Raw genomic sequence first — 12,914 nt, 5'->3', positions numbered from 1 at the left:
CATCCAGGTGACATAGAAATACTGCCCTAAACTGTTGGTATTCCGTTGATGTAATGTTTTAATACCCCACAGTGTCCTTTCTTTTTATTTCAACAAGAACTACATTCTTAATACATTTGTGATTAGAAATCAAGTTCACTTAGCAATTGTATGTAGTGGGTTGTTTACTGATTCATTACTTCATGAAGAACAAAATAATTGCCACGCCCTGTAGAACCCTAAGTTGTTGTCTCAGTACACCAGTGACAGATTTGTAACAGTTTAACATATGGGGTTGCCGTGAGTCAAAATTGAGTTGACAGCAACCAACAGCAACAACAATCCGCCTACTCCTGGGTATCTTAAATATTTTCCTGTGACCTTGCATTGCTCCTCTTTATTTTAAACAGTCTGTGTTCAGATCTGACTCTTTCAAACACACCAAGTCATAAAATTAAAAAAAAAAAGTTTCATATATTATCAATGTTGAGAACTTAAGAGGTCTATCCATAAAACTTCATAGTTTATAAAATTTGGAACTTCAGATGTTGCACTAACAATTTTGAAGATGATAGGCCTTCCACTCTCTCTCAGTATGAAGTGTCTCTCTTACTAATTAATTTATAATGAACCCACCAAAAATCGTATTTTCTCAAAAAGTATCTCCCAGGCTAACAGCATCATTACTGTGAAAATATCTGTGACTAGGAAAAAAAATAGCAGGAGAACTAAAAGCTGCTAAGAATGACTGAAAAGGTCTGGGGTGACAAAATCTATGGTTCACTTTCTCTTCCTTTTTGAAGAACTGAAAACGAATAGGCATATATTTCATCATGCAGGAGTATATTGGAAAAACTAGTAAGCGAAGTAAAATATAAGCATTTAGTATCGCTTAGCCACTATATTAATTTAAGACTTAAGCATTATCTTATTTGTATCTTACAATAACCCTTTCAGATAGGTACTACCTTATATCCTTGATGCCATCACTTGTAAGAGACATAATAAAATTAATAATAGCTTTACAGTGAGTACATGTGTTGGGGTATAGAAACTTCTACTTTAATATACACATTTATTTTATGACATACTGATTTCAATGTTAAATATTTAGAAAATTTTATTTAGTACAGTACTTGAGTACTTCATAAATTGAGGTCCAGGCCACAAGATGCAGCATGCTGGTATGGTTCTACATGTAGGTGGCTCAGTATGTTGAATTTTTGTTTCTCAAGGGTAGATGGTTTGTTGAACCTGTGGATCACTTTTAGAAACTTTGAGCATTGTTAAACAAATTCATGGAACTTCTGATTAAACACAGTAACTAGTATACACACATTTACCTCTGCTGCTTTCTGAACTTTTACTAAAATGGAAGTAAAGAAAGACATAAACCAACAAAAACAAAGAGAATGGGGAGGAAGATGACAGCAGATGAAAAATATAAATAAGATTTTGGAAACTGGAAAACAATAAATAAGCAGGTTAAAGAATGCCGAAACCTGTAGGGAGGAGAAAACAATAAAAAACAAGCTGATTGCTACAACAGAACTCAGGAAAGAAAGTACTAGGCACCTCTGAAGAAAAGAATACAGGACAGGGCTGAAAACAGAATTTGTTGCAAGCCTTTACAAAGAGGAAATAGACTCCCAGATTCCTTCCCTTACTCCTCGCAGCCAGGGCATCATCCCCAGCAGAAAACATAACATTATTTTCCAGAGAAGTTGAACTAAAGAGGCTCTGAGTGCCAAGATACCAAGCCCGTCTGGTGATGGGGGTGAGGTGACATGCCCAACCAAAAAAAGAGAGTAAGTATTAAAATCTACGTACTTCATGATAAGACTGCCAAGCCCCCTACTTTACTTTTCTTCTATAATACTGGCAACCAGGCAGGTGATTAGAAGATTGCTCTCTGGAGAAACTGGTGTTAGTACAAGAAAATAACACTACAGATACTTACATTTGGGAGTATTATGTTAGTGAAAACAAGCCTCCCTCATGTACATAATTTCCACTTGGTATTTTAGTGACTCATTACCAAGTATGAATAGAAAACATGGGATCACCAGTATATGGTGATCATGCAGGACAGTCTAAGACAAACACCAGGGAACAGAGACAATGAAGGAACAGATGAAAAGAGACCTAAGGAGAGATACTACAGCCATGAAACAAGTACAAGAGGTTCTTAAACAAAAATGTTCATTTGATCCTTAATTGTAATAAACATATGCAGGTAGAAATAAAAAAAGCAGTAGAAGAATAAGAAAAGATGAAGTCTCCCAGACAGTAAAACAAAAAGACAAAGAGATGAGAATTGGTTAAATGGAGACATCAGACTAATAGGACTCTCAGATAGAGCACAGAAACCAGAAGAGAGAAAACTAAGAAAATTTCTAAGAATTGAAGAACATAGTTTCTAGAGTAAAGGCTCTATCAAGTGTCCAGCACCAGAAAAAGGAGAGAAAAAAGTCTGTCACATACAAAGGACTGGAAAATTAGATTGCCACAGACTTCCCAACAGAAGCAGTAAATCCGTAAGATCCTAAGACCTTTTAGTGTCTGAGAGCAGTGATTTCCAACTTAGAGCACAGTTCCAATCGAACTATAGAATCAAATGTGAAAATGAAATAAAGACATTTCAGACATGTAAGATCTAAAATAAGTTTACTTCCATGTACCCCTTTTTAGGAAACTACCAGTAAATGCGTTCCACCAAACATAAGGAAAAAACATGGGATCCAGGAAACAAGCAGTTCAGCACAGGAGAGTAATGAAAGGAATCCCAGAATAACATGGAAGAGTAGTCCCAGAATAAACTTGTGTGTGTATGTGTGTGCGTGTGTGTGTGCATGCCCACACTTTAGGTGAAGGTTTGCAAAGCAAATTAGTTTCTCATTAAATAATACACGTATTGTTTTTCGATGGTAGTTGCCAACCCTGTGGATATCAGCACTGTCCCCTTCTAGACCTTGGATTCCCCATTACCATTCATCCAGCATTCCTGTTCCTTTCTGCCTCCTTGTCCTTGCCCCTGGGCTGGTGTGCCTGTTTAGTCTCCTATACATGGTTGAGCTACATGTATTCTTGTTTGTTCTTTGGGCCTGTCTAATCTTTGGCTGAAGGGTGAACCTCAGGAGTGACTTCAGTACTGAGTTAAAAGGGTGTCTGGGGACCATACTCTTGGGGTTTCTCCAATCTCCATTAGACCAGTAAGTCTGGTCTTTTTTTGTGAGTTAGAATTTTGTTCCACATTTTCCTCCAGCTCTGCCCAGGACCCTCCCTTGTGATCCCTGTCAGGGCAGCTGGTGGTGGTAGCCAGGCACCATCTAGTTGTGCTGGACTCAGTATGGTAAAGGCTGTGGTAGTTGTGGTCCATTAGTCCTTTGGACTAATTCTTGTCCCTTAGTCCTTTGGACTAATCTTTCCCTTGTGTCTTTGGTTTTCTTCATCCTCCCTTGCTCCAGACGGTGTGGGACCACTAAGTGTATCTTAGATGGCCACTCACAAGCTTTTAAGACCCCGTAGTTCCTTATAAACTATGTTATGCCAGTTGTACTAGATGTGCCTGAGACCATGCTCCCCAGCCCTCAGCCCAGTAGTTCGATCCCTGTGTGAGTTTGGATGTGTTTATGAAGCTTCTGTGACTTTCACTTGGTCAGATGGTGCTTGCTTCCCCAGTATTACGTACTGTCTTACCTTCACCAAAGTTCTAGAATAGACATTTTTAGGCTTCTCTATATAAACATAGTCCTGGTGATGCAGTGGTTAAGAGCTTCACTGCTAACCAAAAGGTCTGCAGTTCAAATCCACCAGAGCCGTTCCTTGGAAACCCTGTGGGGCAATTCTACTCTGTCCTATGGGGTTGCTATGAGTCAGAATAGACTCGATGGCAACGGGTTTGGGGTTTTTTTTTTGTTTTTTTTTTTTTTAATAGAGAAGGAAAACTGATTCTCATCAAGTTGTCACTATTTGATGCTGTATTTTCAAATGAAAATAAATAATAAGAAAGACTAGTAGGTGAAGATTATATCAGGTACACTTAGAAATTATAAAAGCTATATACTGCCTGAAGAAGTGATCATGTATTTGTTCTCTCCACCTCTTCATTCTAATCAAGAGTTATGTTTCTCCATGAAAACCTTATTTTCGAATTCAGTGTTAGCCTTTTCTATCACTTTTAATGCTAGTTTCCAAAAGGTTTTAGTAGCAGAACCTTTTTCCCTTCCTCAAACCAAACAGTAAGTGGGAAGCCCGTTATATAAAAGAGATGAGACTGGATGGGCTTTGGTCGGAGGCCTGTCCCACATACATACCTCTCCCTCCTCTCAATGCAGTGGCCTTAAGACACCTAGGAGACTCTGTAAAGCAGTTTAAAAACTATTGCTCCAGATAAAAATGCTGCTGAACACATGGCTTAATTCACTCTTATTTCTGAGAATAAGAACATGAGTACCCATTAGTTTCATGAACTCACAGAAGCAGAACATTACTGTGGCATTGTTGACATAGTGAGGTTGTATATGTGTGTAGTGAGAGGCAGGCAGTAATATTCCATCCTGACAAGTCTGCACCTATCTGGATGTAACAGCTTCTTTTTAATTAACATGTCTTTGCTTCTGTTTCAAGTAAAGTGGGAACCTCCAGTTTTTATACTCCTGACATTTGGAAGTTTGAAATTAGTGTTTTTTATCCCTTGTAAGCATGAGCTGAGGCAAACAGGACTGCATTTTGGGTGAGAGAACCTGCATTTCAAGTGCTCCTTGTAACATATCCTTTGTCCTTCTTAATGCTGTCCTTTCCTTTTTCCCATGTCTCCTCTGTAAAAGAAACTGTTGAAAGATTTATAGTTTTAAATAGCTTTCCAGATAAAATCTTTTCTAGTAAATAAAACTAGAAGACGAGGTTAAAGGATAAGAACAGATAACTTAATGCTGTGTGAATTTGATTTTTTACATACTGTGGTCAGTATTGTTACATAGAATTGAATCAGCCATAAAAATGTAGAAGAGTCAGTAGTAGAGCATGGCAGTAACTATTCAGTCCGAACAATGATTTATCATTGGTGAATATTAAAAATGCCAGCTTCGTTGCCTTTACTACCCCTGGGGAAGGGTAGTTCCTAACCAAACATTTTATGAATTAGTTAATGTTTAATATTTAATATTTAGTTGTAAGGCTTATAATGAAGAAATAGCTATAAATCTTGTATGCTGTGTGCTGAAAGAATTTAAGTTCAGGTTGTTTTCCCATTCACTCATACCTTTTAAGTTCTTCTACTAAGATAATACAGAAGACATAACTGATGAAATTGAAACAGGAAAATAACATTTTAACTCTACCTTTTATATTCTTAACTATAATTTTGAGAATTAAAACCTTGGGCAAGTGTATATGTTGGCAGGTAAATTATTTAATCTGAAGCTTGATCAAAGTACAATTAGAAGAGCCCTCTGAATCATAGCTAGAGGTGTGATTATCTTCTTATGCTCAACCTAAGAAGCGGGTACACAGATTAGCATTTCAACTCCGAGGATATATTTTTATCTTGAAGACAATGAAAGGTGGGTTGCATCTGCAAATCAACACCACTCCATCATTTTTATCACTTGGTCTTCACATCTGTGAAGAAGCAGAACCATGGAGTTATGTCCATGTAACAAGATGTATCCAAATTTAGCAGGGCTGATGGTATCCTTGCAGCTGCTGAAGCACGCAGTGCAGGAGACTAACTGTGGGGGTAGCACTCCAGAAAAGCCCCTCAATCAGGAGCTACTTTCAAGGCCAACACGTTACACAGACATACCTTAAAGGACAAATTGTGACTACCCAAAATCAAAAACCCAAACGTGTAGCCTTCGAGTCAATTCTGACTCATGGTGCCCCCATGTATTACAGAATAGAATTGCTCCATAGGTTTTCTTGGCTGTCATTTTCATGGAAGTGAATCACCAGGCCTGTCTTCCATAGCGCTGATGGGTGGGTTTGAACCACCAACCTTTCGGTTAGTAGCTGAGAGCAAGCCATTTGCACCCAGGGACTGTAACTACCCAACTTAGTAAAAAAAATAATAGTTGGAATGGCTTGAGAAGATGTTCTTCAATTCTTTTGTATCACCGTCTGTTTTTTTTTTATTTGTTTTTTTTGCTTTAATTAAATTAGGATCCTTTTGTTGTCAAAGGAAATCCTGGTGGCATAGTGATTAAGTGCTATAGCTGCAGTTCGAATCCACCAGACACTCCTTGGAAACTCTATGGGGCAGTTCTGCTCTATTCTGTAGGGTTGCTATGAGTTCAACTCGATGGCAACAGCTTTGGTTTTTTGGTTTTTGGTTTTGTTATCAATAGTTTAAGGGCACTGATGTATTTCTGTCAGCAGGGGCACAGCTCCAGGGGGAGTTCATGTGAATATCACCCCTGAGTTACGCAGTGTTCATCTCCATGGCCTTGCCTGCTAGCTTCATTTTATAGGGCTTTTCATGCAAGGAATTACGGCTTGAAGGATGTCCTGATCCTCTGGGTTAAGCTTTCCTCCTGTGCTCCTTTGATTTCTAGCTGGCTTATTCACCATGAGAGCAGAGTTCCCTGGGTAGTAGAGACTCACTGTTCACTTGATGAAACTGTGACGTACACACATTTGATTAAATTTAAGTTTTTCGTTTGTCATTTGTACCTTATATGGGCAAGTCATGCTGATCTTACAGTTAACACTCTGCCCTGGGTATTATTCCTAATATGTCATTGTTTTTGTTTTTGTTTTTTCATGCCCCAAAATAATGTTGGTAATTCTGGTTTGCTCATTGGAATGTGAATAAGATTTACTTATGTGAGTTTTGAAAGGTTTAGAATAATCAGTAGTGCATGGTGATATTCTTTGAGGAGGTGGCAAGAGTGATCTTTCCCATCAACTTATAAATGCTTCTACAGTCAGCAAAGGCGGTACAAAATTTCATCACTCACTCTTTATGCTCAGATAATACCAGTTGTCAGAGTGACACTATTGAGCTTCTGTCTGCTAGAAAATGTTTTGCTTTCCGTTTTCAAAGATGGCTGTTGACAGACAACTGTTCTCTGTGTATATAGACGTAATGAAAATAACCAAGGTGAGCTCACTGGGCCTTTCCTTACTAAATACACATAAAGTCCACCTTTAGGTTTTTGCTATTTGCAAAACTTGGTTAAGTACAACTGCATTATGAACTTACGAACTTACACCCCTCACGTCTTTATGCTCTCTGCCAATATCATTCCCCCTCAGGTCCCAACATGAGATGTTACATGACTGTGATAATTTTGCTTTGGGTTGCTTTGCTTACAGTCATCTCACATCACATCACCACTCAGCAGACCCCGTTATTCTCTGGGAAAACACTGCAGCAGAGCAGGAGCTTCAGGAGTCAGAAACGAATTACTGCCAGAAGGAGGGTATATCCACCTGCAGGAGCTCAGAGGGCACGGGACACAGAAACACCCTAGATCCCTCACAGTGACTGCCGCTTGAATTCAGTTGTCAATGATAGACTGGGTTTTTGTTGGAAGAAATTATAGATAAACTCATTGCCATCAGATTTCTGTTGGCCTTCATTGCACACTCAGCAGTATATTAATAATATTAAACAGTTAATTTTAATTAATTAATTAATAGTATTAGTAATATTTGCTGCCATTTTGTTGAGCAGTTACTACTGCTAGACATGATAATACATACTTTACATAAGTTCTCTAATTTCATACAACAACCTTATGAGGTACAATTTAGTATACTCATAGAAGAGGAAATTGTAGCTTAAAGTATTCTGTCAGGGTCCCACAATTAATAACTAGTGGAATCAGAGTTTAAACCCAGATATGGATAACTTCAAAGCCTGTGTTTTTAAGTTCTAATTTTCCTTGGATAGTCATTATTTCTTTAGAATGGCTTTAAATGTTTTCAATGAGCAGAAGGTGGGGGACAGAAGTAGACAAAGGCACTGACAGTGCATGATATTCTTTGACACCTTGAGGCTAGTGATTGTTAAACCAGCCTTATATGCCCAGCCAAACTTTGAAACACGTGCGAGTGTTGAACAAAGGCATCTCCTAATATCCTAGAGGGGACTCACGTGTATTGTTTTTTACGAAGTGATACTGAAGATTGTCTGCTAGCTAAAGAAGGGAGTAATCCAGTCATTAGGAAGACATGGGCAGAGTAATAATGGCAAGTCTTAGGATGAGACCTGTGCTGCAGACCTAGAGAGCAGTCAGGACATACAGAGCTGGACAATGTAGCATTCCAGGAGGGAGGTCTGAGCGAAGACGGAGAGGGGTTCCATAGAGTAGGTATTATAATTTGATGCCAGAAGAACTAAAACATCTGAAAAAGGAAAAGAATATTAAAAGTATGTGCATGTGGCTGGGGAGGGGGAGTAGTTAGATGATATACTTAAATGTTCTTTATTGATTTTTCACTTTTAGAATCAATCTGTAGACAAAGTTTAACTATTCTGTTACAAAACAGAAGGTAAAGGTTATCAATATTAATAATAATAAAGTTGGGAAGAGGAAGGGGACAGAGAAGTACACTGAAGAAAATAGCATTAATATCCTAATCATACGAAGTAAGGAATCAAAATATGCTGTCTATAGTTGATAGAACAAAGAATAGAAGTTAAAGCATATTGTTTAATGTTACAAGGTAACAAAAGGAAAGGGGAGGTATAAGTAAGCTAAATCCACATGTATCATAAGACATTAATAGATAACGTCTGAAGCTGATAAATCAAGATTTAAAGATAGGAAGGCAACCTCTAGAAAAATCAAACATAAAAAATTGGCAAAAGTCTTTAGTCTGGGTAATGGAGTGAGAGTGGCTAGAGAAGAATAGGGGACTCCTACTTTTTATTATAACCTGTTATTTACTATTATATTTTTTTAACCACGTGTGCATGCATTACTTAATTTAGAAAGATAATTTTAGGGAAAAGTGAAGGAAAAAATCCTATCAAATTATGCATCTTACATATAGCACATGTTCAATAAACATTTATTAAGCAAAGTTATTCAGAGGTTGTCTTGCTTTTGAGAGCATTTATATGGTTTTACTCACATTTTCTAATCTTCTAAGCAGATACACAATTCTGTAATTAAGAAATTATCATATTTAATTTGTGATAATATTTCTTAAATTTGAATAATGTACTAGCCTTTTTAAAGAAAGAAAACAAACATTTTTATAAACTCAATATTGCCTTAGATTTTTTTTATATTTACTTAAATATGGACAAACGTAACCATAATCACAAACTCCCTCTTCATATAGCTCCTAAATTAACTATAAAACAAAACACATTTACAATTTAATGACGAAAGAACTCAACAAATTTTAAATTAGCAAATAAATATAGTGGATATAATATTAACAATACATAATGAATACTTTGTGTGTGGTAGATTTAAAAACATGGTCATAATATTTTAATTCTACCCATCAAGCAATGGAGTCTATTTCTCTACCCACTGAAGGTGGACTGACATGGTGACTTTGCTTTGACCAATAGCAACATGGCAGAAATAACAATGTATAGCCATTGTATGTTTCATAATGATTAAACAGATTTTAACTGCCTTTTTAATTCTTTTTACAAAAGATGGTTAGTGTTAATGTCTTTTAAATAGAAAATAAGTACATCAAGTAATCTTTTAGCTATAAACTATTAAGGAAAACTAGCACTTTATTCTCTCAGGGTAAACATCAGTCAGTGCAATGAATATAAGACTTAAAGTCAAGAATTTCAGTATTTTGATTCCTAATTTTCTACTTACTTTAAGTGCCCAGAAAACAATTCTGCAGTAAAACTCAAGGTTTTTAGAACAGTTAGGTAACATACATACTATTCTCAATAGTTCAGTTTTCCAGATAGTTGCAATTGTAAGCACTTCAATTTTAAGCACTAAATTACTTAGGTATTAAATAATTAAGATAGAACTCTTTCCAAAATGTATTAGATACTGCTCTGCCTTCTTAAACTGAGTATATCTAATATAACTTATTCTTACTGTTATTGTTAGGTGCTGTTGAGTCTGTTCTGACTTACAGCAACCCTTCGTATAGCAGAACGAAACACTGCCTAATCCTGCGTCATCCTCACAATCGTTATGCTTGAGCCCATTGTTGCAGCCACTGTGCCAATTCATCTCGTTGAGGGTCTTCTTTTTCACTGACCCTGTACTCTACCAAGCACGATGTCCTTCTCCAGGGACTAGTCCCTTCCAATAACATGTCCATAGTATGTGAGACGAAGTCTCACCATCCTCTCTTCTAATGAGCATTGTGGCTCTACTTCTTCTAAGATAGATTTGTTTGTACTTTTGGCAGGCCGTGGTATAGTCCCCATTCTTCTTATTTTAGTTAGTAATTAGGGAGATGATAAAGAATAATTAAAGGTGCCTCTCAGGTGACTACTTTGAGTGGTGTTAGTACCATCAAGTGAGAGAGAAAAAATATAGGCCGATTTAAGAAAAAAAGTAATCTCATTCGGGACATGTTTCAGTGTTAAGAACTTTTGACAACGAGAACTTCTGTCTAAGAAGAGGTGTTATCAATTGGTAGTTGTATATATAAATTGATAGGCGAAGCCAAGAGAATAAAGGAGATTACATGGGTAGAGTTTATAAGAGTAATGGGTCCAAGAAAGAACCTTAGAACACCAACATTTAAGAGAGGAACACAGGAAACAGGACAGAAATGATTGGAGAGATAGGGATTCTAGAAGCTAGCAGAATAGAGACCAGTGCCAAATGCAGTGGAGAGGTTCAGGTCTGTTGAATTTAGTAATATGCAAGTCATTTGTGACTTCATTGAGATCCGTTTCAGTGGAGTAGTGAGGAGTAGTAAAGAACTGAAGTGAAAATGCAAAGTGAGGGGTTATTGAAGATATGTCTTTCAAGAAATTGAATGAAAGGTTAGGTAGAAATTTTAAGGGGTAGTGAGTTTATGTTGAGGGAGGAACAACTCAGAAAAGGAGGGTGAGAATTGTTGCACAACTCAAAGAATGTAATCAGTATCACTAAATTGTACATGCAGAAACTGTTGAATTGGTGTGTGTGTTTTGCTGTGTATATTCTCAACAAGAACAAAATAACTAAAATATTAGGAAAAAAAAGATTGAATGGTAAACGTAGGAGAAAGATTAGATTGGTTGGGTGAGTGAAGTTAGAATGGGAAAGATTCGAGCATGTTTATAGGCTGAGAAGAATCAGTAGAGAGAGGAGAGTACAAAGATCCAAGAGAGAAAAATGAAAAAGAGGATAACTGATGAAGGAAGATCACAGCAGGGATAGGATGGTCACAAGGAAAGGTTTGGCCTTCAGCTGAAGGAAGGGGACCTTTTTCTGTTACATTGCTGGCAAAGAAGTAGGGATGGTTGTGGATATAGACAATTTTGTAGGTACGCAGCTGGAAAGGGGCGTGAATTCAATCATCCCAAGACTCGTCTTGAGTCTATTCTATGAGTCTTTTATTTGACCCATAGTATTAGACAAGCCACACTTAATGAGCTGCCTTAGGGTTAGGTTCTACTGTATATTATGCATGGAAGCCTTGATGGTGCAGCCGTTAAAAAGTTTGGCTGCTAACCAAAAGGTTGGCAGTTTGAATCCACCAGTTGCTCCTTGGAAACCCTATGGGGCAGTTCTACTCTGTCCTACAGGGTCGCTATGAGTCAGAATCGACTTGAGAGCAACAGGTTTTGTTTGTTTGTTTGTTTGTTTTGGTATATTATGCATAGTATAACACATAGTATAATCTGATCCCCGTTTTTAAAAAAATAATATTTAAAAATGTAAACATACTGAGTTTGAGGTGCTTAAGGATCTTCTTAATGTAGATGATCATTAAGACTAGTTTTCATTTCTCTTCATTTTGTTGACGGTATAGGGTCTGGGTGGGATCGTTTAATACGTAAAATTCTAATTAACACCAGGCTGCAGGGTCACTATGAGTCAGAATCAACTCGACAGCAACAGGTTTGGCATAATGGAGCCCTGGTAGCACAGTGGTTAAGAGCTTGGCTGCTAACCAAAATGTCGACAGTTCAAATCCACCAGCCATCCCTTGGAAACCCTATGGGGCAGTTCTACTCAGTCGTATAGGGTTGCTAATTGTTGGAATCGACTTAACAGCAACAGGTTTGGTTTTTTTTGGTATAGCATAAATAGAAAGGAGCAGCTGTATATATGTGAATAGTCATATATTTATGGAATTTTTTTTTTTTTTTTTTTACTGTGAATTAATACTGTTTTCTAGACAAGAAAGTAAAATTGAATATACTGAGGTGACAGGTAATCCCTTAGTCACCTGGCTTTATATAATTACTGGTTAGCTCAGAACCTATCTGTGTAGATGACTTGTTCGTACATTTTTTTTGCCAAAGTTAAGCTTCTGTTGTAGGTTTTTCTTAGTTTCTGACATTCACTATCACAAGGAATTAGTCTATATGGTATGTTAATTATAACTCAACGTAGTCTTAAAGGGTGTTCTCCATTATTTTAATACTCACCCTTCTGTAATGATCAGAAAAACATTTCAGTTTTCCAGATATAATGCCTTTGAAAACAGTGTTAAAGCTTCAAAATCCTTGAATGAATAGATTAATCAAATAAAGCTAATGTGCCTGGCCCACAGTTTATGCTTTAATAAGCATTTGATGAATGAAAAACTGAATGGATACAATTTCATTTTTATGAAAGGTACTGGGTTTACCACACTAAAAATTCTCCAGTTTCTTCTGGAAAGAAGTAGTACATGTTCTTTTCAGGATATCTGAAAGAGCTGAGCCTTAATATTGTTTGGCTACTTTTACAAGTCTCAGTCACTCGCTAAGCTCGGAGGCAAAGAGACCTCGTTCACTTCCTTTTTACCGTGGGTTTGAGTTTTGATATTTGGTAATAACAAGTTTG

The 12,914-nt window shown here is 37.1% G+C and overlaps 1 protein-coding gene across 4 annotated transcripts in view; it reads left to right on the top strand.

The window, feature by feature from the left end:
• AFG2A (AFG2 AAA ATPase homolog A) overlaps positions 1-12,914 on the top strand; it is a 352,856-nt gene that overhangs the window by 298,094 nt on the left and 41,848 nt on the right. The gene's annotated exons all lie outside the window — the stretch shown is intronic.

This window comes from Loxodonta africana, chromosome 5, assembly GCF_030014295.1.
Source record: "Loxodonta africana isolate mLoxAfr1 chromosome 5, mLoxAfr1.hap2, whole genome shotgun sequence".
Taxonomy (NCBI): domain Eukaryota; kingdom Metazoa; phylum Chordata; class Mammalia; order Proboscidea; family Elephantidae; genus Loxodonta; species Loxodonta africana.
This window is presented reverse-complemented; position numbering and strand designations above follow the sequence as displayed.